General features: G+C 42.2%; 1 pseudogene across 1 annotated transcript in view; it reads left to right on the top strand.

Annotated features, from left to right (window-relative positions):
• LOC306660306 (ATM interactor-like) overlaps positions 1 to 25,074 on the top strand; it is a 63,324-nt pseudogene extending 38,250 nt beyond the window's left edge. The window contains exon 2 of the transcript in view: positions 23,881 to 25,074. The product of the transcript in view is annotated as an ATM interactor-like (transcript). The remainder of the gene's footprint in view (positions 1 to 23,880) is intronic.
• Positions 25,075 to 25,668: the final 594 nt, after the last annotated feature.

Raw genomic sequence — 25,668 nt, 5'->3', positions numbered from 1 at the left:
GGTTGGCTCTGCTTTCTGCTGTTTCTTTTTCCAAAGGCAGTGAAGACAGACACAGACGATAATGTGATGAAGTCTGGAAGTGGCGTAAGTGGCATTCCCTTTGAATCATTGAAAGAGTGCTTTGTTGCAATTGGAACACTTCGAAACATCCTGCAGAGAAAGAATGGAAGGAAATTTGGAGAAATGAATGAGAACTGAATTGCAAGATCCCTAGCAAAGCTACCAGCTGTCAAGGCAACCATGGCACCTGAGATTTTTCCTCACAAACGATCCCCGTCTCTAACCCTAAGTCATCATTTTAATCATTCGTTGTTCATTGTAAACACAGGCTGGACAGTAGGTTCTGTGTTTTTGCATTTATCAGACACAGAAAGCTGCATTTTGTATTGTCTTTTTGAAGTTTTACATGAGGATGATACCTTTTAGGGTGTACTCTGTCAGTCTTGGGATACGGGTACTGTTCATCCTTAATGATTAAAACAAACATTTACAGTTTCATTTACTTAAAAATTTTAAAATAGGACAGTTTTAGGTTCACAGTAAAAAAATGAGCAGAAAATACAGCATTCCCATATACTCTCTGTCCTTACCCACAAACAGCCTCCCCAACTGTCAACTTCCTGCACAGAACAGCACTTTTGCTATAAAGGCTGAACCTACATTAATAGGTGATTATAATTCTGTGAAGTCCATAATTAGCATTAGGGTCCACTCCTGATGTTGCATGTTCTGTAGGTTTTGACAATCCGTTATGCGTATCCATTATAGAATCATACAGAATCATGTCAATCACCTAAAAATCCTCTATGCTTCACATGTCCACCCCTCCCTCACCTGAACCCCTGGCAATGACTCATCTTTTTAATTTTTTCCAGAATTTCATGTAGTTGTGTAAGAAACACACCCATCTTCCCAAACCCAAGGATTGAACTAAGAGACACAAGGTACAACAAAAAGCAAGGCTTTACTGTAATGGTGTGTCTTGCACAACCGGTTGTCTTGGGGGAGCAGACACGCAGAGATTGAGTACAATCAGCATTTTATCCTCTAGAGTGAAAGGTCCCTCCCCCAGCTCCTCACTGGCTGAGTGCTATGGGGTGTTCCGACTTCCTGATTGTCACCTAGGTTTTACCATCTGCTATTGCATTATTTAAATAAATATACCTTTAGCTGTTCCCAACCCCCTCTGTTCTCTTGTGGCGGGATAACCTTCTTGGGGTGGATGCATTCTGACACATATGCAGCTCTTACTTCTTCACCTAAGTTACTATTTCTTAACGGAGAGCTATTTCTATCTCTGTTGGTTAGGTCCTCGTGTTTGTGAAGGGGCTGTTTAGGTGCATGGACTGTGGCTCTACCACATCCATGGTCGATGGAGCTATTGTGTATCTTTCCCTTCTGCTCCATTTCCCCTCTGACTGTCTTTCTCCCTTTCAGGTACTAACCAGACCCAACCCTGCTTAGCTTCCAAGATCTGATGAGATTGGGTGTGTTCTGGGTAGTTCAGGGTGGTATGGCCATAGACCATACCAACTTTACATTTAAGGTTAACTTTTATGTTCTGAAAATGGACCACCAGACTTTCTAGTTCTTTCAGTTGGAACCACACAGTAGATATCCTTTTCAGATTGTCTGCTTTCATGTAGTAACCTGCATTTAAGTTTCCTCCATGTCCTTTTGTGGTTTGGTAGCTCATTTCTTTTTATTGTTGGGAAAGACCCTCATTGTCTGATGTACCATAGTTTCTTCATCCATTCGCCTATTGAAGGTCATCTTGGTTGCTTCCCAGTTCTGGCAATGATGAAAAGCAGTAAATATCAGTGTGCAGGTGTGTGGACACATGTTCAACCCGTTGGGAAATACAGTGGAGTACAACTGCTGGATTTATAAGAAGAGTGTGAATAATTTTATAAGAAACTGCCAAACTGTCTTCCAAAGTGCCTGTTCCATTTTGTTTGTTTGTTTTTGCAGTGCTGGGGATTGAACCCAGGGCCTTGTGCTTGACAGGCAAGCACTCTACCAACTGAGCTATACCCCCAGCCAAGACTATTCCATTTTGCGTTCCCACCAGTTATGAAGGAGCGTTTCTGTTGATCCACATCCTTGCCAGTGTTTTGGATTTTGGCTGGTTTATTAGGTGTGCCGTGGTATTTCACCATTGTTTGAATTTGCATCTCCTTAATGACATATATTGTTGATCATCTTTTCTTATGTTTATTTTCCACTTGTATGTATTCTTTGGTGTTTGTGTAGATCTTTAGGCCGTTTTGTGATTGTGTTCTATGTTTTCTCATTGTTGAGCTTTAAGTATTCTTTGTAAATTTTGGATACCAGTCTTTTATCAGCTGTGTGTTTTGTGATTATTTCCCACTAATCTGTGGCTTGTTTTCTCATTCTTTTGACATTATCTTCTACAGAAGTTCTTAATTTTAATGAAGTTGGGCTTGTCAGTTCTTTCATGAATTGTGCCTTTGGAGTTCTAGCTAAAGAGTCATTGCCAAACCTAAGGTCATCTGGATTTCTTCCTTCTAGGAGTTTCATTTATTTTTTTAGTTCATTTATGGTACTGGGGATGAAACCTAGGGACTTGCCCTACTAAGCAAGCGCTCTACCATTGAGCTATATCCCCAGACCTCATATAGGAGTTTTATAGTCTTGCAAGTTTGGATTGGATTTCAGTGTGTTTTATTTTAGTTTTTATAAATGGTGTAAGACCTGTGTTTAGATTAGTTTTTTTTTTTTTTTTTTTTTTTTGCATGCAAACATCCTGTTGTCCCAGCACCATTGTTAGTTCCAGAGATTATCTTTGTTGAGAAGACTCTTGCTTTGGCTCCCTTGTCAAAGTTGTAGTGACTATACTTACGTGGGTCTATTTCTAGGTTCTTTGTTGTATCCCATTGACCCATTTGCCTATTATTCCCCAACACCACACTGTCTTGATTCCTGTCACTTTACAGAAAGTCTCCAAGTTGGGAACAGTCAATGCTCCAATTTTTTTTTTTGGGGGGGGGGGGGTGCTAGGGATCGAACCCAGGGCCTTGTGCTTACAAGGCAAGCACTCTACCGACTGAGCTATCTCCCCAGCCCCAATGCTCCAATTTTGTTCTTCTCCTTCCATGTTATATTGGCTGTTCTGAGTCTTACCTTTCCATATAAACTTTGGAATTAGCTTTCTGATATCTATGAAATAACTTTCTGGAATTTTGACTGGGATGACATCGAATGTAATACAATTTTGGTTTTGTGGAGTCTATGCCTACTAGAGAATTGGTGGATTGGAGAGTACTCATTTGTTCAGCATTAGTTCAATTTATATTTAGTTTTCTAAAATGGTTTTGCCAATTTATACCTCCATCAGAAGTATGTGAGAGTTCTTGTAACTGTATCCTCACAATATTTCATGCTTTTTCCTTTGGCTGTCCTGGTACATCTATAATAGCATGACATTATCTTTTTATTTGTATTTCCCTGATGACTAATGAAGTTGAGTAGATTTTATGTTTATTGGTCACTTGGATATCCTCTTTTGTAAAGTTTCTGTTCAGTCTTTTAAAATTTTTTCTTGAATATTCTTTGTCTTATTGATTTGTAGTTCTTTTTACATTCAGAACACAAGGACTTTGTTGATCATGTGTTCCAAACTCTTCTCTCAATTTTTTTTTTTCTTTTTACTCTTAATAGTGTTTTCGATGTACAGAATTCTTCAGGTTAATGTAGTCCAACTCATTATTTTGTCTTCCTTATTTAAGAAATATTTGCCTTCTTTAAAATCATGAAAAAGCTCCCTTCAAAATTATTTTTATTGTTATATCTGCTCTCCATGTGCAGTTTTTTTTTTTTGGGGGGGGGCATATAGTATGAAATAAGGATAAGATGCCTTTTATTTCCTATGACCTAGCACCAATTGGTAAGATTAGAGCTGACAGATAAATATTGAGAATTTGATAACTATTGTCTCAGCCTATTGTGAACCTGAAATTTGGATGGAGAAATGAGATGGAACATTGATAAATATAAATAAATTAGTAATTATTTCATGCAAAATCACTTAGAGCAAGAAGTACATCATAGCTTCCCAGTATGGAACCCTTGCAATTTTTTCAGTTCTGGGGATTGAACCATTGAGCTATGTCCCCAGCCCTTTCTAACTTTTATTTTGAGACAGTGTCTCACTAAGCTGCTATTGATGACCTAGAACTTGTGATCCTCCTAACCCAGCCTCTGGAGCTGCTGGGATTATGGGCATGCACCATGTTATGCAGCCCCTTGAAATTTTCATATGTTTGTTCCTTTCTCATAGACATGTACCCAGCCTAGGATATCAAATGTTTGATTATAGTTACTCAGCATTCTAATATTTCTCACTTATGTTCACATCTGAAACATTCCACCACACCAAGTCATAATAAGACATTAATACGGGATATAAATGCTGAACGTAGTGAGAATCCTCTGAGGGTATGGAATTATTGTCTAAGATCATTTTGTGTGGTACACTGATAAATGGAAGGGAGACCAGAAAATAGTGATCAATCTACTAAAAGAACCAGACATCTTATTAAATAAGAAATGACAAAAGGAACAGAGAATGGTGAACTTGGATGAGAGGGACTTGGATGAGGATGTTGGGAGACAGGAAATGGGAGACAGGGGACCCGCTCATGTTTTGCAAGCATTTGAGGAGGTGTGTGAAAAGGAAACTAGATTTCTTGTGTCTTTCTCCAGAATCCAGGACATTGAGCCATATGTAGAAGTTACAGGGAATGGGGTTCAGCTTAATGGAAGACAGAATTTTCAAAATAAAAGCAAACCATGGAGGGGTGGTTCTCATAAAGCTGTGGTCTCCTTCACATTTGCTGTCCTCAAATGGGACACAGATGGGCATCTAGTCACATGCCCTTTCATTTCAGGTCTTTCCTGCTTCTAAAAGTAATTGAGGGGAAGGAGTGGGGGAAGGAAAGATAATAGAATGAGACAAACATCATTACCCTATGTACACATATGATGACACAAACGGTGTGACTCTACTTTGTGTACAACCAGAGAAATGAAAGTTGCACCCCCTTTGTGTATAATGAATCAAAACAATAGTTTTTAAAAATGAAAAAAAAGAAAAAAGAAAAAAAATAAAAGTAATGGATTAACTGATGGATTAGTCACAGGAGATTTCTCAAAGAAGGGTAACTTGGCTCCAGAATGAAAGACTCTCCTGGAATTCAGTATAGTGGGAGAGAAGCTGGGACAGGTTCCAGCTGAAGAACAAGACTGGGACATGAGGGAGCAGGAGGAGCGTTAGCACTGATAGTTAGAAAAGGGTCACAGTGAGAGGACAAAAATTGATATCCAAAAAAAATTCAGTTGTCAGAAATAGGGCTGTGTGTAAAGATGGATGTACTTATTAACTTACCCGTCCATTCCATAATGACTTATTTGTTGGTATATTCATAGAATCAAATGATATACAGTAGTTAAAAATAAATGAACTACAGCTGTATACATCAATTTGGATGCATTTCGAAAGCATATTGCTGAGTAAAAAAATCAAGCCATAGAAAGTGTAGAGAATTATGGTGTCAATAACATAAAGTTTAAAAAAAAAAGCAAAATTAAACAATTGGTCCATAGGAATGCATGGTTATGGTAGTCCATTCAAGAAAAAACAAGGAGGGGCTGGGGAAGTAGCTCAGTGGTAGATTCCCACTCAGTGTGAGAGAGACTTGGGGTTGGATCCTGAGGACCACAGAAGCATCACAAGACAGAGGGACAAGCAAATGATTGATGTAAAGTTCAGGCGTGTGGCAGGAAGAGAGGTCTGGGTTCAGGCAAGAAAACACAAGGCTCCCCAGATACTGGTGAAAGTTTATTTCTTAGCTGGTTGGTGGATACATAGGTTTTTCTCTTTTTAAAAAATATTTTTTGAGATATTGATAGACCTTTTTTTCTATTCATTTATTTATATGCGGTGCTGATAATCGAACCCAGTGCCTCACACATGCAAGACAAACACTCTACCACTGAGCCACAACCCCAGTCCCAGGTGATTTTTTTAAGATTTTTTACTCTTAAATCTGCCCATATGTAGTTCATGCACTCTTGAATATAGGATGTAGTCACAGAAGTCAAAAGAAAACCCAAGAAGACGTGGACATTTAGATTGAAGGAGTGCACCAAGTCTTAAGCAGAAGAGGGACAAATAAATCCACCCACAGGCATAGCAGTGAATAGGAGCAAAACATAGAAATAGAGAAAAAATTGTCACAACCACTAAAACACAAGTACTTAAAGGAAATACTTCGATGGATTTATCAGCAATAATAGATACCTACAAGTACCTGCATGGTATCTTCAAACTGCTGAGGGAAAAGAACTATATAAACCAGAATTCCTTACCCATGAATTATACCCAAGATGTAAGGTGAAATAAAACCATTTTTAGACATAGAGACCAAGAGTTTAGCCCTTACAAACCTCACTAGACAAGCTAGCAAGGAAGTGTTCCAGAAAAATTAAATTTGACCCCAAGGAATGAATGGGAATCAAAAATTCAGGGTGAATATAGAAACTGGTCAACAAATTGGAAAATCTACAATAGTCTTAGCTAGAAATACACACAAGAAAGCTAATTTGGGGGTCACTATGGTTCAGATGAAAGTTGCTTAAAGGTATTAAAAGATTGGTTCCCAGCTTGACACTGTGGGGAGTGAAAACTTTAAGGAGTAGGACCTACATGGAGGTGTGCCCTTGGAGTTATGCTATGTCCTATTGCAGAACTGGGTGCATAGAGTTAATAATAATGCATTATTTCAAAAGAGCTGGAAGAGAGGATTTTGAATGTTCTTATGATGAAGAAATGATAAATGTTGAAGGAGACAGATGTGATAATTACCATGATTTGATCACTACCCAATGTATGCATGAACAGAAACTTCACGTGGTACCCCAGAAATATGTGCAATTATTATGCATCCCATTAAAAAAATACCCTGGTCCAGCAGGGTTCATATGGAGGTGGAAACCTTCAGGCTGATGGTCGTTAGTGGAGGGAAAACAAGGTCTAAATGAGGAAATGATGTGAGATTTGAGTAGGAAATGACAGGGCAAGCCAGCCATGTGCAGTTTTTCAGGCAGAACATTCCACAGTCCCCAAGAGCAGAAATTTGGCATGTGTGAGGAACAGAAAGTTCAGCACACTTGAAAGAGAAGTGTAAGAAACAGCTCGTGAAGGGTCTTGAAGGTCACAGAAGGATATTTGCATTTTATTTTTTACTGCCATAAAGAACAATTGGGGAGTTTCTTGCAGGCGAGTTACATGATCTGTCTTCATAAAGATCATTTTGGCTGCTGTGTGAGCTGGGGGGTATAGCTCAGTGGGGGAGGGTACAGTGAGCATGAATGAGGCCCCAGATTCCATCCCCAGCACCCCAACACCTCCACCCTCCAAAGGTCATTCTGGCTGTTGTGTGCAGAATGCATTATCTGGGAGTTATAGGGAGGCAAGAGGGAAACAAGCCTCTCAGGGCCAGTGCAGTTACTCAAGTGAGAGAAAGGTGTGACTTGATCCAGGGGTTTGTAGTAGACAGAGAGGCACAAACAGGTTGGACATATACTTGGGCAGTTGAGTTAACAGGATGTGCTCCTAGATTGGATGAGTCCAAGAAAGGGAGAGATGGAGGATGACTCTCAGATAAGAGGCTTGAGCAACGGCAGAGGTGTTGGTGTCCTTCAGTGAGATGCGGAAGTTTGAAAAGCTTCAGATCAGTTGGGTGTTACAAATCAACAATTCTGTTTCAGTTTGAGATGACTATTAGCTACAAAAGCCAAATTGTCGAGCAGGTAGATATTTCAGTGGAGAGGTTAGTGCAGAGTTCTGAATGACAGATATAGGTTGAGAGCTGTCAGAATATAGACTCAAGTGGGTACACGAAAGGAGTGAGTATAGAGGGAGACGACGTTTAGGTGGAGGCTTGAGATTAGGGTTTTTAGAATTAGCAAAAAAAATAGAAGATACCGAGTTGAACTTAAATCTCGGATAAGCAATTAAAACTTAAAAAAATATGTTCCATGCATATGCTTAAAAACATTTGTTGTTTGGGATGTGTATATGCTTAAAAATAATTTGCTGTTTATCTGAAACTCAAATTTTATTGATCATCATTGTAATTTATTTGACAACTCTACCTAAGGTATTCCTGTGTTTAGAGGACAAGCCGAGAAGGAGAAGAAAGGCAATGTGTGGCTGTAGAACCAATTTCTCCAGAATGCAGCACCATAAAGTAACTACTTCTTATGCTCACACATTCTGTGGGTCAGGAATGTGGACAGGGGTAGGTATGGTTTGCCTCTGCTCCATGATGTCTGAGCCTCAACTGGAAGATCTGGAAACTGGGCACTAGAATCATCTGAATATTTGTTGATACACATGTCTGATGATGGATTCTGGCTGTTGGTTGTCCTTTTAGTTAGGGCCATCAGCTGGAGCCTCTCCATGTGGCCTCTGTATGTGGCCTGGGCCTTCTTCCAATATGGTGAATGGATTCCAAGGGTGAGAAAGAAAGAGGGAGAAAGGGGGGAAAGAAAGAGAGAGAGAGAGAGAGAGAGAGAGAGAGGGAAAGGGAGTATGGAGAGAATGAACCAATCAGGTAGAAACTGAATGCTTTTCATGACCTAGCCTCCAAAGTCCTGTAACATTACTTCTCTCATACTCCATGGGTCAGTGCAGGCCCAAGTCCAATCAAGTTCAGGAGGAGGGAAAATATTTACCTTCTTGATAGGAAGCAGTACATTTTCAGAGGAGATATGATGCCATCTATACATTCCTGTGATCCGTCTCCTGATCCCAAATCACTCTGCCTCAGGCCAGTGCCGTAGAAAGAAAATCAGGAGGGTGAAAGCCAGGAGAATGCACTGTTTCACAGAGGAGGCGATGGGGAGCCAAGGAAGGATGCCAAGTGCATGCATGCTCTGTGTGCACACGTGTGGCCTGTGGGGGTGACAGGCGAGGTCTGGAGAGGCTGGGTGTGAGTGAGGTGGACACACGTGTGTTGTCTTGGTAAGTGTAAGAGAAAGCTCGCTAATGAGAAGAGAGATTGCACCTGTCAATAGACGGTGCTGCTGAGGGCGGAGAGAGCAAAGCCTGGCACGGTAATGGGCTTGGTGGTAACTGGCAAGGAGAGGAAATGAAAAAGCAATGGGCGGAGTGGCAAAGAAAACGAAGCACAGAAGCCATTGAGGAGTGTCTTTGAAATGTATTTCATGGGGCCTTAAGATAATTATTCTAAGGAAATATTCCTAAGAATGAATAATGCTGGTTCTGTGGCACTAAGAGAGAAAAAGTGCTCTGAATGTTCCCTGAGCTTTCCATTATCTTTAAAAAAATGTTCCCAAGCCTAGAGAGTAATGCTATACAGCATGTTTTTCTTCCTCTTGGCCGTGAGAAGTAATTTTCAAGGTTGGCTGCTGTGTTTTGCTGTGTAATTGATCCTCACAGGCAGTGTGTGGCCTCAAATTCAAGGTCCCAAGGAATACAGCTTCAAGAAAGGAGCTGAGGTGAGTGAGCCCTGCCTTGACGTGTGGAGAGGGGACCACTTGCCCCATGGCCCTGGCTCAGGGTGAGGATGTTGGCCCTTAGGTCACCATAGCAACCAAACTACACCTTCCAACACATTCATGGTGATCAAAACTCCAGGGAAGCCATGAAGCACCAGTTTATGGTCTGCTGGATTCTTTTCCCTATGAGGTGCCTCTTTGCCTGACAAAATGGGCAGCGCCTACCACTTTTGTCCCAAATGTGGGTTTGCAGGATAAGTAAGAAACACTGAGAAAATGGCTTAATGGACTCCCTCTCCTCCCTGAGTACTAACATGTAGGAAAATACTTCTAGCCTATCAAATGTTATTTGGAAATTGAAAAAGAAAACAGCCCTGCTAGTTAATTTTTTTTTCCAGTGACTTGATCAAATAAGCAAGTGGAAAATTCATTGTATCTGCGCATATAGACCAAGTTACAGGAAATAAAGGGTCTTATCTGAGGTAACAGGAGATACTGTCACTCAAGTCTCCTGATCTCAGATAACTAAATCCATTTCATCAAGGAAGCGTTAATGAAGAAACTCCACTGGGTCTTGATGTGTGCTCTGGACCACAAGGAGGGATAGGAAGAAAGCAAGGATTCTCTTGTCACATCTTTATGGACCAGGACATGGGATAACTAAGGGGCTTAGTCACGGCCTCAGACCTCGAACACATCCTGTGTGGATGGGTGTGTGCAGGCAGAAGCAGGCAGGGAGCTCCAGGGAATCAAGGCTGGGGCATCCCAGGCAAAGCCAATCCTGGCATTTGGGGGAAAGGAGGCAAAAGTGCAAGCTATTTAAATAATCAAGTAATGAATAATTTAGTTCATTTTCCATTACTGTAACATAATGTCACAGACTGGGTAATTTATAAAGAAAAGAAGTTTGCTTCTTATAGTTCTGGGAGGCTAGAAGGCTAAAGTTGAGGGTCTGCACTTGGTGAGGACCTCCATGCTGTATCACAACATAGTACAGGGTGTCATGTGACCGAGACAGAGCAAGTGCCAGCTCAGGACTCCCTCTTATAAAGCCACTAATCTCACCATAGGGATCCACTCTCATGATCTCATCTAACCCTAGTTACTTCCTAAGGCCCCATCTCTAAATTCTATCAAGTTACGAATGTCAGCAGGATTTTCCACTCTCTTAATACCATTGCAATGTCAACCAAATTTCAACACATACATTTTGTGGGTGGGGTGGAAGCACATTCAAATTGTAACAGTGATTAAGGACCAGACCAGCCAGGGTGAAAGAGATGATAAGAGCAAATGGGTTCTGCGAAGTGGAGCAGTTGTCATGGGTTGGATCAGTTTGCAAAGACTTTGTGCAGGAGAAGCAATTTGAGCTGGACCTTCTGAGAGGAGGATCTGAATGGGGATTATCTGCATCAGCAGAAGCAACACCACAGACATCCCTATATGAAATAGAACTCTGTCAACATTTAGTACCCTAGTAACAGCTTCAGTTTCCTTGGAGTATAAAGAACTTAACTTTCAATTACTTTCTACATGTTTTCTTTTAACTTTGTTAGGCACATGCTAAAAGTTTTTCTCTTCCCTTTTCTAAGGAAAGAAATTCTGGGAGTCAATTTGTCTTAACTTTTAGTTTTGAGATATTTGTTCCAGTAATAATTCAACTATTCACCCATATTTTCCCTACAACGTCATGATCCACTCGGAGTGATAGATTGTCAGAGGAGTCCAACATCCTCCCAGGTCATGGGTGCTAGGGGAGTACCATGGAAAAGGCTCTTGGGATCTGCTAGCATCCTTTCTCCTTTAGAAGAAATAATGAAAAACCATGTCTCCTTGATATAAAAGGCACCTCACCAAGAAGCCAGAGTTTCTGAATACTGACTGTCAACCACAGGGGCGTACCCACACAAATGGCATTCCCAAACTTCCACATTTCACCACTAAAAGTTTCAAAACCTCAAGAGAATAAAAAGAAAAGCCACAAATAGAGGAACGTTGGCTTGTGTTGAGGGAAATGAGGGGTGGGAGGGGGCAGGGGGAAGGAAAGATAATGGAATGAGACAAACATCCTTACCCTACGTACATGTATGATCACACACATTGTGACTCTACATCATGTACAACCAGAGAAATGAAAAGTTGTACCCCATTTGTGTGCAATGAAAAAAAACCCAAAATTAAATAAAAAAAAGAAAAGCCACAAACTTGGGATAAGATATGTGCACAACACATATCTGATAAAAGCCTGCAAAGTATGCAAAGACTCTAAATGTTAAGAAACAACCCAACCAAGGCCCCTTAACATATACTTCAAAAAAACAGACACACGAGGGGCTGGGGTTGTGGCTCAGTGGTAGAGCGCTTGCCTAGCATGTGTGAAGTACTGGGTTTGATCCTTAGCACTGCATATAAATAAATGAATGAAACAAAAGACTCACAAGATGGCAAGTAATCATATGAAAAGGTGCTCCACATACTAAGTTATCAGGGAAGTACAAGTTAAAACAATGAGGTACCACTGCACATGTATGAAACGGCCAAAATCCAAAACACTGAAAACGCCAAATGCTGACTAGGACTCGGGACAGCGGGAACTCTCACTCATTGCTGGTGGGAATTTAATGGTCCAGACGCTTCAGAAGACAGTTTGGCAGTTTCTTACAAAACAAAACATGCTCTTACCATATACTCCAGCAACTGTGCTCCTTGATATTTTCCCAAAGGAGTGAAAAACTTGGGTCACCACAAATACCCCCCAGGAGGGCTTACAGCGGCTTTATTCATCAGTGTCAAAGGTTGGAATCAACTGAGGTGTTCTTCAGTAGGTGAATGGATATAAACTGTGGCACATCCAGACAATGGAATATTTTTCAGCACAAAACAGAGGCATGGGGCTACTAAGTCACAAAAAGACGTGGAGGGACCTTTAAATGCCTATTACTGAAGGAAAGAAGCCAATCTGAAAAGGCTGCATACTGTATGAATTCAACTCTATGATGTTCTAGAAAAGGCAAAGCTATGGGAAAAGATCAGCACAAATGTCAGTGGCTGTCAGGGGTTAGGGGAAGGAATAGGAAGGAATGCAAAGACAAAGCATAGAGAAATTTTAGGGCAATGAAAATACTCTGTGTGATATGGTTAGGGTGGATACATACCATTATACATTTGTCTAAACCCAGCGTAAACCACCAAGAATGTACCCTGAAGTTAACCATGGACTCTGGATGATGGTAATGTATTAATGTAGGTTCATCAACTGTATATATGCCTATGATAAGGAATGTTGATAATGGAGAAAGCTATTCATGTGTGGGGCAGAAGGCATATGGGAAGATCTCCCTACCCTTCTTTCAATTTTCATGTGAACTTGAAACTGCTCTAAAAAACATGTCTTAGAAAAATTGAAAATAGGGCTGGGAAGATAGCTCAGTCGGCAGAGTGCTGTTCGATCCCCAGGACCAAAAAAAAAAAAAAATTGAAAATATAGAATCAAGGTTGGGTGTGTAGCTTACTGGTTGAGCACTTGCCTGGAATGTGCAAAGGCCTGGTTCAATCTCCAGGGCTGAAGTGAGAAAAAAGTACAGAATTATTGAAAGACCAGTTCAACAAATACCTGTACTCCCTCTACCAAGATTAAACAATTGCTATCTTTTTTCTGTATTTGCTTTGACTTTCTACACGTTTATATGTCTTTGGATATAGAAGAAATTGAGTTACAGACACCATGACACCCCTGTGTATATTTCAACAAGCATCTCTTAACCATAAATACATTGTCCTACATAAGTGCAAGAGAATTTCAAAAATTCCTCAGTGTGACCTAGTATCCAGTCCATGTCCAGCTGTTCCCAAAATGTCTTTCTTATATGCTCATTTTCTTTGAATCCAGATCTAATCAAGTTTCTCCCATTATGTCTAGTTTATTACGGTTCTTCAGTTTTTTCAAACAGCTAACTTTTACCTTTTTTTTTTTTTTTTTTTGCATGACACATTTTGTTTCAAAAATCGACAGTGTTGAGGTATAATCAAAATACAACAGAATGCAGGCATTTTAAGTGTACTGTTCATAAATTTTGACAAATGTATATACCAATGTAACCATCACCCCCATCAGGATGATTTCTATCACCCTGAAAGCTCATGGGTGCCTCTCTACAGTTCTCTCTCTGTCCTGGTCCCCGGCAACCATTGATCTGCTTTCACATTATCATATTGATTTTCTACACAGATTGGTTGGCTTGTCTTGTAGAACATCTCACATGTCTAATTGTTTCCTTGTAGTGCCATTAACTTGAGACTCCAGCCACTGTATTTCCTGTGCACTGGAATTTAAGTCTAAAGGTTGGCTAATTGCAAGTAAAATGTATATGGAAAAGAAGACTTCATAGGTGATAGCAAATACTTCCTGTAGTGTCACATTGGGAGGCAGGTGATATTGGGTGTGCCATTGGTAGGACTCAGCTTGCTCCTCTGGGTGAGCTTTTGATAATCAGGGCTTTTCTTCATAAAAGGATCTTGTTCTCTTGAAATGAGTAAATGATCTACGTGGTGATAAGTACTTTTCCCTCATCTGGGGTTTTGCTTTCCCATGGTTTCATTTTCCTGTCGGCAACCATGGTCTAAAAATATTAAATGGAAAATTCCAGAAATAAACAATTTATAAGCTTTAAGTGATATTTATTACAGTATTGTTATAATTATTATATTTTATTATTGTTGTTATCAAACTTTTACTGTACCTAGTTTATAAATTAAACTTTATCCTAGTTATAGATGTATTTTTTAAAAAACACCCATCATATATATAGGATACGGTACTATCTACAGTTGCAGACATCTTTTCTTTTAGGAATCCAAGGAACATCATGGAACAAACACTTCCAGATTAGGGGGGACTACTATATTTTGGGGGGAAGTGGGGAAGCTACTGTATGTCAGTGTGTTTAATTGGCTTTCTGTCACTGTGACAAAATACTGGAGAAAATCAACTTACAGGAAGAAAGGTTTATTTTGCCTCATCATTTCAGGGGTTTCAGTCCACACTCAACCAGCTCCATTGCTTTGGGCCTGAAGTGAAGCAGAACATCATGGTGGAAGAGTGTGATGGAGCAAAACTCAGCTCATGGCAGCCCGGAAACAGAGACAGATGGGATGGTTAAGAAAAGATATAGACCCCAAGTTTTCACCCACAAGGACCTATCCCTCCAGCAATTTCCACCTACAATTTCCACCACCTCCCAGTAGTCTATGTAACCATGAATCTGTCAGTGGATTAATGGATTAACTGGCATCCTAAGAAAAGAGTTTCTTGATTTTTTTCAATTATGTAGGATCATTCATTTTAGAGGTTCAGTTAAGTGATATGAGTTCACAAAACCTATTGTGCTACTATGGCCTCATAGGATTAAAAAACAAAAATGAAAATAATAGCATCCTAAGAAGATTCAAAAATGGAACAATACTCCAAGAATCCTAAAACAATTCCAGGGCACAAGGTAAATTCAGAATGCTTCATGGATTATTTTAAAAGTTACCTTATTCATGTATTTCAGGATATTTATAATGGAATTATAACCCATTTCTGCACTAAATATTCTGCCCCTGAATCCTGTCATCAAGGGATCCACAGTTGAAGAATTAATGTGACCACTTGTGCTGCCCAGAGGAGCACAGTTTGCATGCCTTATTCTAGGTGACTCCCAATGAAAATGGACCCTGTGCCCTCGGCATTAGCTCTTTATTAACGTGCATGGTAAGACCAAAGATGGATGATCATTTAATGGTGCTAAGGTTTAGATGAGGTCACTGGAGCCAGAAATAGTTGCAAAGTAGGGGAAAGGAAGTAGCCTGGGGCACCATCTTCTGGAAAACACCAAAATACACTGGAAGGACTTTAGATGTTCAAAAGTCTCTTTGTGTTGTATCGTGAGTGAGTCCCAAGGAAAGGCCAGCCATAATCTGAAAGTGTCGCAGGAACAATGTCATCAACTTTGGGACACAGTCATGAGGAGGGACATGATTTCCTCTAAAGTGGCCAAGTGGCCTTCTGCTCCTCACTGGTTGAGGATTTCCATTTTTCTTTGCTGGATTACATCCTGACCCAAGAAACCTCCCACCAAATTCTTACAGACAGAGGTAGAACACAGCACAAGTGTGTGTGTGTGTGTGTGTGTGTGTGTATGTGTGTACACAATAGAGAGAGAGAGCACGCACAGTATGTGCAAAGATGCATATCCGGGAGGTCAGCTGTTCTACTGGAGATGTCAACAGGGACATAATGCTCTTTGTTGGATACTGAAAATCCTTGGGCACTTCTCTCCATTTGAGAATACAGCCAGGTTCAGATCTCTTCATTATAGTAATATGAATCGCTAACTTTGGTGCTCAGAGAGCAAAAGGATGAACCAGATGTAGATCCAGCCCTAGAGGAATTTGGAGAACAAAGTAATGATTCTAGACCTTGGTTATGCATTGAAACTGCCCGAGGACCTTTAAGAAATGGTGCTGGTCTCACTGAGCAGAGGTTCTGATTAATTTTGGTCTGGGATACACCCTGATTATGGAGATCTGAAAGCTCCTGAGTGATTCTAATGTGCATTACAATAAAGAAAGACAAAGTCCTCAGAAAGCCATAAGCTAAGGAGCAGTAACCTTTTCAGACTCTAGGAATGCCAATATTACTATATAGATTGTGGCAGTGTACATACAAATAGTAGAGAAGCTACTGTTCTCTTTTGTATTCATGTGTGTGTGCACATAAATATGTACATATTGCATAAGCAATAGATCCAAGGATATAGAAATATGCAAAGTAAAACACCTGCTCCCATAGTGAATTGCTTGATGTTTAATTTACCAGTCCTGTTTGTATTCATCTGGAGCATATTAACATATATACTACACCACATACTTCATATATGTTCCATATGCCTATGGAGTTGAGATCAGGTTATCTACTTTGATTTTTAAAGATATGTAGTGATGTTCACTCCATGGTTTTATGGTCATTTAGTGGTATTGGCTATTTGATGTGTATATACTCTTTTATGTAGCCATTCCCCAGTGGATGAACTCAGCTCCATTTCTTGTCACTCCTGTTTTAATTGATATAAACATCTCTTTAGAGTAGTAACAAAACAACCCAAGTAGTGAAGCAAGCAAAATTAAAACTACAACTCAGAATCCCATTATGATTTAGCAAAGAACTTAGCCTTTGATTTCCACGAAAACCAGAGACTTTTTGTTCTGCATTGTAGAACTACTTCTGACTTAATCAAACACTCAGACTGTAGGGAAAACAATTGGAGAAATGTTGTTCTGGAAAATAAGTATGGGTTTTACTAGACGTTCCAAGAGGAACAAGAATATGGACATTTTTGAGTGGGAGGAAAAGGATTAAGGACGTTTCGTCAGATGGAAGAGGGAGCTGAAAGGGGTAAGGTAGGGGGCTGATACTGTAGCAATGAACTTCAGATTTCCTATCTCATTCCAATTCCATTTTGAGATGAGTGTGGTTACATACATACAAATCACTTGGGGTGACTAAACTGAAGGTGGAGTTGAAGGTTACTGTCTTCCTCCTCCGTCACTGGCGTGATGAGCAAGTGATGTCTACGTGGGAATCAACTCAGGGGGTGCAGCTTCATGAAATCACCGATGCTAATGTGCAAAGTGGCAGCTGCTTCTGCAGATACCTTGCCTGGCAGTGAAGCAGCAAGTAGATTATCCAGGCTGGAGTGCAATTGTTTAAGCCTTAGATTGCAAGTTTATCTCATCGAACATTAAAACCAAACGGTGCCCTGTCACGCTCTGCACCCCCTGCCTCTTGTGTGGCATGGAAATGATTGCTGTAGAACCTGATGCATTCCTGAATTACCCCAGGGCTGACAGCAGAGGCTGTGATTCAAGAGGTCACTAGAGAAATTCTGAAATTCTGCCTGGCCCCAGCTAGGCAGAGTTAAATATGATTGTTCTTCAGGCTTACTACACTGAACAAAACATAAAATGCTTGGGGTTTAGTAATGCACTGTTCCTGCTTTTTAAAGGATTTTCTTGCAGTGCTGTGGATTGAACCCAAGGCCTTGTACATGCAAGGCAAACACTCTACCAACTAAGCTATATCCCTAACCCTAGGAATTTTGTTTCTTAAAAACAGGTAAGAGTAAAGAAAAACAACCAGCATTTCTCTTTAGGTCTTTGGACTCCCCAGTATTGCACCTCTCCTGATAAAGGTGGTGGCCTCCCTGTGACCATAGCTCAAGACAGGCTAGAGAGGGTTTAGTGGTGCCAGGAAATCCAGTCATAATTTGAAGGCCCCATATTTTACCACACACTGTTCTTGGTAGCAAGATTTGTCAAGATTTGTTATTTCATTTAAGTCTGGGAATTAACCATGACTCAGTGCAGATGGCCAAATTCTGAGTGGGTATGAGAGTGGGCATCTGGTTAGTTTAATATGGCCACGTGGACTTTCCTTATCAAATCTGAGTGTTATGAGTCAGGCCAGTCTTAAACAGATAATCCCTGGTCCATAAGTGGCTCCACTTTGACACAGAGTAACAGCCCCTCTTATCTTGTCCCCACCTTGCCCTTCCCCTCCCCACAAACTGTGTACCTTCCTAAATCACCTGGCAGGTGAAGCACAGGATCATCTTGCTGGGGATTCTCTGGCATTCGGATCCGCAGTGAGTAGCACATAAATATGTAGAAAGTTCTGGTGGAAAGCCAGGTAGGGGATGCTTCCCTGGTCCCAGCAGAATCATGTCCTAGCAGTAGGGCAGAGCGCAACATGGGGAAAGAGCAGGAGCCTATCCTCAGGAACTGGGATCTCTGTAAAGGCCATGAGGATAGGTGCCAGGTATCAGGCTGGCAGGTAGATCCTTGGCACTTCACACACTGTAGGTGCTCAACAAGGAAAGAGATTACAGAGGGACAAAGAGACATTTGGGCCAATAAGATGAATAAAGAGAACAGAAAAATGTCTTTGGTGGGCTTGTATCCCTCACTGAAGAAATTCTATTTAGTGTTATTCAAAAATGTCATCAAAATACCCCTCCTAAGACAAGGACGGAGGGAATGCTTAGCCTAGAGGGACCTGGAATGGAGGCTTGGGGACTATAAAGCACATCTAATTTATGCAGCTGATGGGCCAGTTTCTGACATAGCTGTCTGGAGCTCACTGTCTGTCTGAGGTCACTCTGGGGACGCCTCTTGGATCAGCTCCTGGGTAGCCCTTTCACAACCCCCAGGAATTCTTTAAGCATGGTAGATCCTTCAAGAACTAGATGAGGGATTATATCCCTGAGAGCCAGAGTTGCCTCTGCCCCACGAATACAACATCCCTCCACATTCTTTCCAATCTCTCCAGAGATGTTGTCTTCTTGCCTTGGAGGTGTGGCCTTTGCCTAAGGAAGGAATAGGATACACATCATAACAAAGTGCGGGGAGTTCAACCAGGGTATCAGGGATGCTCCAGGACAATAGAGGGGCCACCCAGTGAATGTGATATGTGGACTCTGAAACAATGTGGAGAAGACTGTCTTAACAAGCTGTTTAAAATCGAACTAGGCTAACAAGAGTGAAACCTCCAAAACACTATAAACTGGGAATATCCCCTTATCTGCGCAGACTATGTAAACATGTGTTTATCCGGAGGCAGGGAGACAAACCAAAGGATTTCCTTAGGTTTCAGAAGTCCCATGAGTTCACAAGTCTCTTTTAAATATTGTATGGAGCCCCGCGTGGCAGCACCTGCCTGTAATCCTAGTAGCTCGGGAGACAGAGGCAGGAGTTTTGCAAGTTCAGAGTCAGCCTCAGCAACTTATGGAGGCTCTGAGCAACTTAGCAAGACCCTGTCTCAAAATTAAAAAATAAAAAAAAGGACTGGGGATGTGGCTGAGTGGCTAAGTGTCCCTAGGTTCAATTCCTGGTATCAAAAAATTTTATACACACACACACACACACACACACACACACACACACACAAGCAGTATGGGTCCAGGGATATAGCTCAGTGATAGAGCACATGCCCAGCCTGTGTGAGACCCTGAGTTCAAGTCCCAGTGCTGCCAAAAAGCAAAACAAAGCAAACAAAGCACCAAAGCCAGAATATTATTGTAGCACGTGTTAAATATTTGACATCGTTAATTGTAGCTGAGGAATCTGGGCCATGGCCTGGTGGACCATTTGCCCAGAGTTAAACTGAAAGCTAGCCTTTGTCAGCTCTCTTCTCTCCTCTGAGAACATTCCAAATTTGGTGATGTGCTGGTTTCCGACTTATAATTAGCCTCAAGAAAGTGCTGGCGGGTACCCTGTCGTTGAGGTCAGTCTCTTTTTCCCAGGAATCTGACATAAAGTCCCCATTCCAGCAGGGCATGACCCAGTTTCTTTTCTCGTGTTCCCGGAGCGCTGGGGCCTCTGGATGAGCAAGCCGTAGCTAACAAGACAGGAGCATGTGCCGCCGCTCTTTTCCTAATGTGCCATCTCCACTGGGCTGGGGCCCATATGCTCAGCTTCCTAGGGTCACTGAACTTTTGTTTGCACCCCTGAATTCAGATGCAACCCAGAAACGACACTGCGCATAGTTACAGGCTGCAAGAGACTTAGAGGACCTGGGTAGACAGGTCAGTTTAGAGGTTCTGGTTATTTCTTCCTGTGTTGTGGGCACTCTCCATCACTGCAAGGTCTTTAAGACCATTTGATTGGTCCTGGATGTTGGGGATGACCCTTGGATTGGGAGAGATTTCCAGTCCAGAAACAATCAAGGCTGTTTACCATTCACTCTTATCCTATTTTCTTTCCCTTTGGTATGGGGGATGGAACCCAAGGCCTTGTGCATGCTAGGCATGCGCTCTGTCTCTGAGCTATGCTCCAAGCCCCTTCTCAATTTTATTTTGAGACAGGGTCTTGCTAAGTTGCTGAGGCTGGCCTTGACCTTGTGATGATCCTTCTGCCTCAGACTGTCTGAGTTGCTGGGATTACAGGCATGTGCCATTGGGCCCAGTATCTGGTCCCAATTTTGAGAACTCTTTTTCATGTAACACACAACACTCTGCACACACACATACTCATCACACAATCACACCACCTGCATAACACACATTCATACCACACACAACATACAACACACTCTCACATTACACATAACCCTCGCACCACATATCCACACACACACTAACAGTACACATACACACACGTCACATGCACACCACAGTAAAACACCACACTAGTGTGTGCCATTCTCAGATGTAAGCAAGGGGGTGCCATCATTGTTGGTGTCCTGGCTACAGGAAGAGTCCACTTTGAAGACAATTTGACTAAGACACTGACCATCAAGAAAGTTATGTCTTAAAAAGCACTGTGAATTTTATTCTCTTCAGGAAACTTTTCTCCCATTTACTTAACATTACACGAGGACACCATTTAACACAGGAAAGAGCACAACCTGGGTTTGAAGCCCGATCCTGCTAGATACAAGTCAGTTCACCTTGGATAAGAGCTTAATTTCCCTGGAGCCTCATTTTCCTCATTTGCAAAATGAAAATAATTATACAAAGCCCAACGTGTAATTGTGAAGGTAAGAACCAGTCTTCTGTGTTGTCTGGCATACGGTGTTTAATATGTAGGTATGTGGAGACAGGTTGATGGATGAGTGTCCTTGTACCGGCTCTGCCTTTCTGGTGGGATGGGCTGCAACCATTCTTAACTTTCACTTGGAATGAAACCTCCAATTATCCAGGTACTGGGCAGCTGGTGAGTCCCAGGACTAAGGGATGGATGCACAGCTTTGGGTCGATGACCTTTCCATGAGCATTCTTCCAAGAGGGAGACATCATTCAAAGACAAAACCAAGTCACTCTCCTAGGTCACTCTGGGTTCTCTGGGAGCTCCAGGGTTAATTTCCCTGAAGCCTCATTTTCCTCATTTGCAAAATGAAAATAATTATACAAAGCCCAACGTGTAATTGTGAAGGTAAGAACCAGTCTTCATTGGCTTCCTGCCTGCAGTGCCTCCCCGATGCTCCCTGCAGGACTGCTCGAAGGATAGGGTACTTGCTTCCAAAGTCACTTCCAAAGTCATTTCCAAAGCTCATGTTGAAATTTAATTATCAAGTAATGGTGTTGAGAGATGAAACCTTCAAGAGTTGGTGAGGTCTTGAGGGCTTTGGCTTCATGAATGGATTAAGCTGTTATGTTGGAAGTGGGCTCCTGATGAAACGGTGAGTGTGGCCTGAGACTACGCGTCTTGCGCTTGCCCACTTGCCCTTGCGCCATGTTGTATTGCAGTACTGTCAGGCCCATCAGATGCTGGTGCTGTGCTCTTGGACTTCCCAAGCCTCCAGAACTATGAGCCAAATAAAATTCCTTTATGAATAAATTACTGTGTCTGTGGGATTCTGTTGTATCAGCAGAAAACAGACTAAAACAAAGAGTAGTGTTCCATTTATTAACCTGGGTGGTGGTGGACTCTGTAGTTGACTTTCTAACATATAGATATTTTTCATGATTAAAAAAGCATAAAAACAAAAGTGCCAGGATAGATGGTTGCCTGGAGTAACTTGAAGAGGGAGAGGAGTTAGTAGGTGAGGAGTGCTGTCTGTCTGTCCTTGGGCTCTGGCAGAGAGGATGGAGATGGAGGATGCCTCACAAAACAACCAGCAGGTAGAACCTGGGGATCTGGGCCACAGAGGTTGCACTGAATGAAACAGGGAATCGTCTAGAACATCTAATGATGCCTAGGTTTCCTCTAGGGTCTTGGAACTGTCTGAGGTGGATGGAGTGGCCAGGGGATGGGTTGGAAGGGATGATATGATTTGTTAAGGGCAAGTTGAGTTTGTGGGAACAATGATTGGCATATCCAGTGGTCATGTTAGATACAAGGATCAGAGCTTTGCAGAGCCAGTGGGCAGCTGTCTTTGAAAAATATTTTATTGCTAAAGATTATTCCAAGTGGTTTCTAATCCTGCTTGGCAGGATGGGCCAGAAACTCCCCGACACACTGGCAATTTTGCAGACTGAGTCACTGGCTGGCCCTTCTCTCATGGTTCATCTTTCTTTACCTAAGCACAGAGTTTAATGACTTTTTAGGTTCCTTTTCCCTGGATTATAGTACGGAACTACTCAGCCTGGTACTTAAGAAGCTCATTTCCTATTTAAACTTTATTAGAAATCTAATTCCCTCTCTATAAAATGGCAATGCAATAACTTCAGCTTCCCATGTTAAGTGGGAGAGAGAGGCATTGAAATCTACAAGTAAACAGGAAAGGCGGAGGAGATGAGAGAAAACAGAAGAGTTATTTCTGCTCCGGGGCCTGTTTCAGGCTTCAGGGAGGCTGCAGGGAAGTTCCTCTGCTCTTTAGGCACACATCTGGGGCTGTCCAATCATGTCTGCTCTTGGCAAAGAGGCACAGGGGAGGGCCATCCAGGGTCTCTGAGAGACAGTTGTCCTTACATGGCCAAGCCAGTCCAGTGCCCTGTGTGTGAAGAATCTGAGCTCAGGGAGGTGATGCATCACCGAGGTCACATCGCTGGACAGAGAGCCAGGGCACAGGGACAAGAGAAGCACCTGATTCATGAGTTCAGGAGCCTCCCAGTCTCTCTTGCATGACCCTGAGAGTGAGTTGCCTCCGATTCTGTCCCCAAGAGGCTGGTCTTGCCTTACCATACCCCCTGCCCCAGTCATAGATTCAGGACAAAAACCCAGTTGTGTCCATGGGGTGTTCAGTGTTCCACTTTGCTGTAGCACACTTTGTGGATTGTTTCAAACTCATCTTTTATGACCCAGCTCAAAGCTCCTCCTCTGCGAAGCCATCCTCAGTTCACTCAGGCACCAGGGGCCTCAGCCTTCTCTCTGCGTCCCTGGCACTTTTGTTCCAACAGAACTTCAGGTGTCCATCACTTGAAGTCTTATGGGTTCATCTCTCCTCCTGACTCTTGCAGAAGTCTTGATAGCACAGAATTAGTGCTTGTCAAGCACTTAATAAATATTAAAAAGTGAATGAATGAATGAATGAATGAATGAAAGAACAAGTGACTGTCTATTAGGCCCTGTGGTTTGCCCTTCAAGAATGCGAAAGCCAGAGGCTCTGGTTAAACTTGGGTCATGCAGTTCTCTCCCGCGCTGACCTGCTGTCAACTCTTTGGCCTGCCTGTGGTGTGAGGTATGGATCAGGGCTCCAACTAGGTGCCAGGCACTCAGTGCCCTGGTCAGTAGAAACCCTGATGCTTCCTTGCTCTCTTAAGGAGAGCCTACCTCTATCAAAAATTATAAATCTAGTTTTTGAGACAGTATTAGTATTCAAGTGCACTTGTGTAAAAAAAATCTGTCTAATCCAAGATCTAGGGAGCACGTGTCAGAAGAATAGCATTTCTTCAATTAATATACAGATGGATCTGTCCTATGCCTCACAGAATTTCCTACGTTCTGCACAGAGGGTTGGCCCTGACTCCTCTGTGTCTTCTTGTTCTCAGACTGATCTGTCATTTGATTCTCAAGTGTCCCTTGACAACAGCGTTCACACCCAGACACTTTTGCCCAGCTCTAAGCTAACTTCATCTATAGCTGCTCAGACTGATGTGTTTGTGGACACTTGTTATCAGTCAGATGGGATCTACAGAGGAATCCAAACCAGGTGGATGCAAAGTTCCACAGATGGCTGACTACATATGGACCAAGCTGGAATGTGCGGAGACATTTTTGAGTGTCCATTCGTCAGACAGTGTTCCTGCAGACAATATTGTAAATAGCAGCTTAGTAGAAGAGACAGTAACTTGTAGTTTATTACCTCAGAATTACCCTAAGACTTTAAATCAAGATATTGAGAAATCTGCGCCCATTTTGAGCTTCAGTGCAGAGAATAGTATGCCTCCTTCACAGAGCATGACAGATAATAAGACCCAAGCCATAGACTTATTAAGTGATCTAGAAAACATTTTGTCAAGTAATCTGCCTGATCAGACATTGGATAACTGTAGCCTTTTTTCTGACACAAACCCTGGGCCTGACACCCAGCTGCTATCTGGCCCAAACCAGAATCCTGGAATAGATTTTGATATTGAAGAGTTCTTCTCAGCTTCCAATATCCAGACTCATACTGAAGGGAGTAAACTTAGCACCATGAACACTGAGCCATTCTTGGAATCACTGGGCTTAGAGACCCAAACCGACTTCTTATTTGCACACACATCTGTCCAGCCCTCTGGGTACAGGGGAAATTCTCACTTCCTAGGCCTTGAGATGTTTGACACTCAAACGCAGACAGACTTAAACTTCTTTTCAGACAGTAGTCCTCCTCTGCCCCTTGGCAACATCCTGAAACACTCCAGCTTTTCCATGAGCATTGATTCATCAGAGACCCAAACTGAAGGACTCTCCACTGCTACAAACCTATTTGCCCCTGAGAGCAAAGTTCAGTTGAACAGTGCAGAGACACAGACCATGAGTTCAGGTTCTGAAACCCTGGGGAGCTTGTTCTTCATCAGCAATGAAACTCGGGTGTGTGCCGAGCTGCACGGGGTCTCCAACCTCTAACAGCAAAGTCCACCTTGGATTATTATTTCCTTCCAGATTTAGAAAATAGGGAGCAGGGACAACAGTATTAACTTTGCTGAATGTAGCTGATGGTGCAGTTGCTTAGATTCTTTGCGGTTCTGTGCCTTTTGTACCTGTAAACACAAATGTGTGTATAAATGTGAGTGTATTAAAAAGTATAAGATGTTGATTAAAAGAGAGAGAGAGAGAGAGAGAGAGAGAGAGAGAATGCAAAAGCGACCTGGGGACAGTGTGTGCTGGACAAACCTCACCCGGGGGCAGGGCACCTGACTTCCTCTCTCCCTGCTCTTTTCTCTCTGTGCCAACATGCAGATCTGTCACTACTCTCCAGAGCTGGAAACTCCTCAGGACCTGGCTCTACTGGGTGAAGTGCCTGTCCTGAGTCTACCCTGGGCCATTTGGCACAGCTCTACGCCCTAACTCCTGTTCTGCCCAGCAGACTCACCACTACTTGCCTCTCCCATCACAGGGAGGAGACGCTCCCTGTCTCCAGGGAGCCCCAGGCAACTGTGAGCTGCAGACACTGAGCAAGGAAGCCATGGAGAAACTTCATTCTTCAAAGTGTTCACTTAG

The sequence above is a fragment of the Sciurus vulgaris genome (assembly GCF_902686455.1).
Source record: "Sciurus vulgaris genome assembly, chromosome: 4".
Classification (NCBI taxonomy): domain Eukaryota; kingdom Metazoa; phylum Chordata; class Mammalia; order Rodentia; family Sciuridae; genus Sciurus; species Sciurus vulgaris.
The sequence above is the reverse complement of the archived record's forward strand: the minus strand, read 5'-3'. Positions and strand labels throughout refer to the sequence as shown.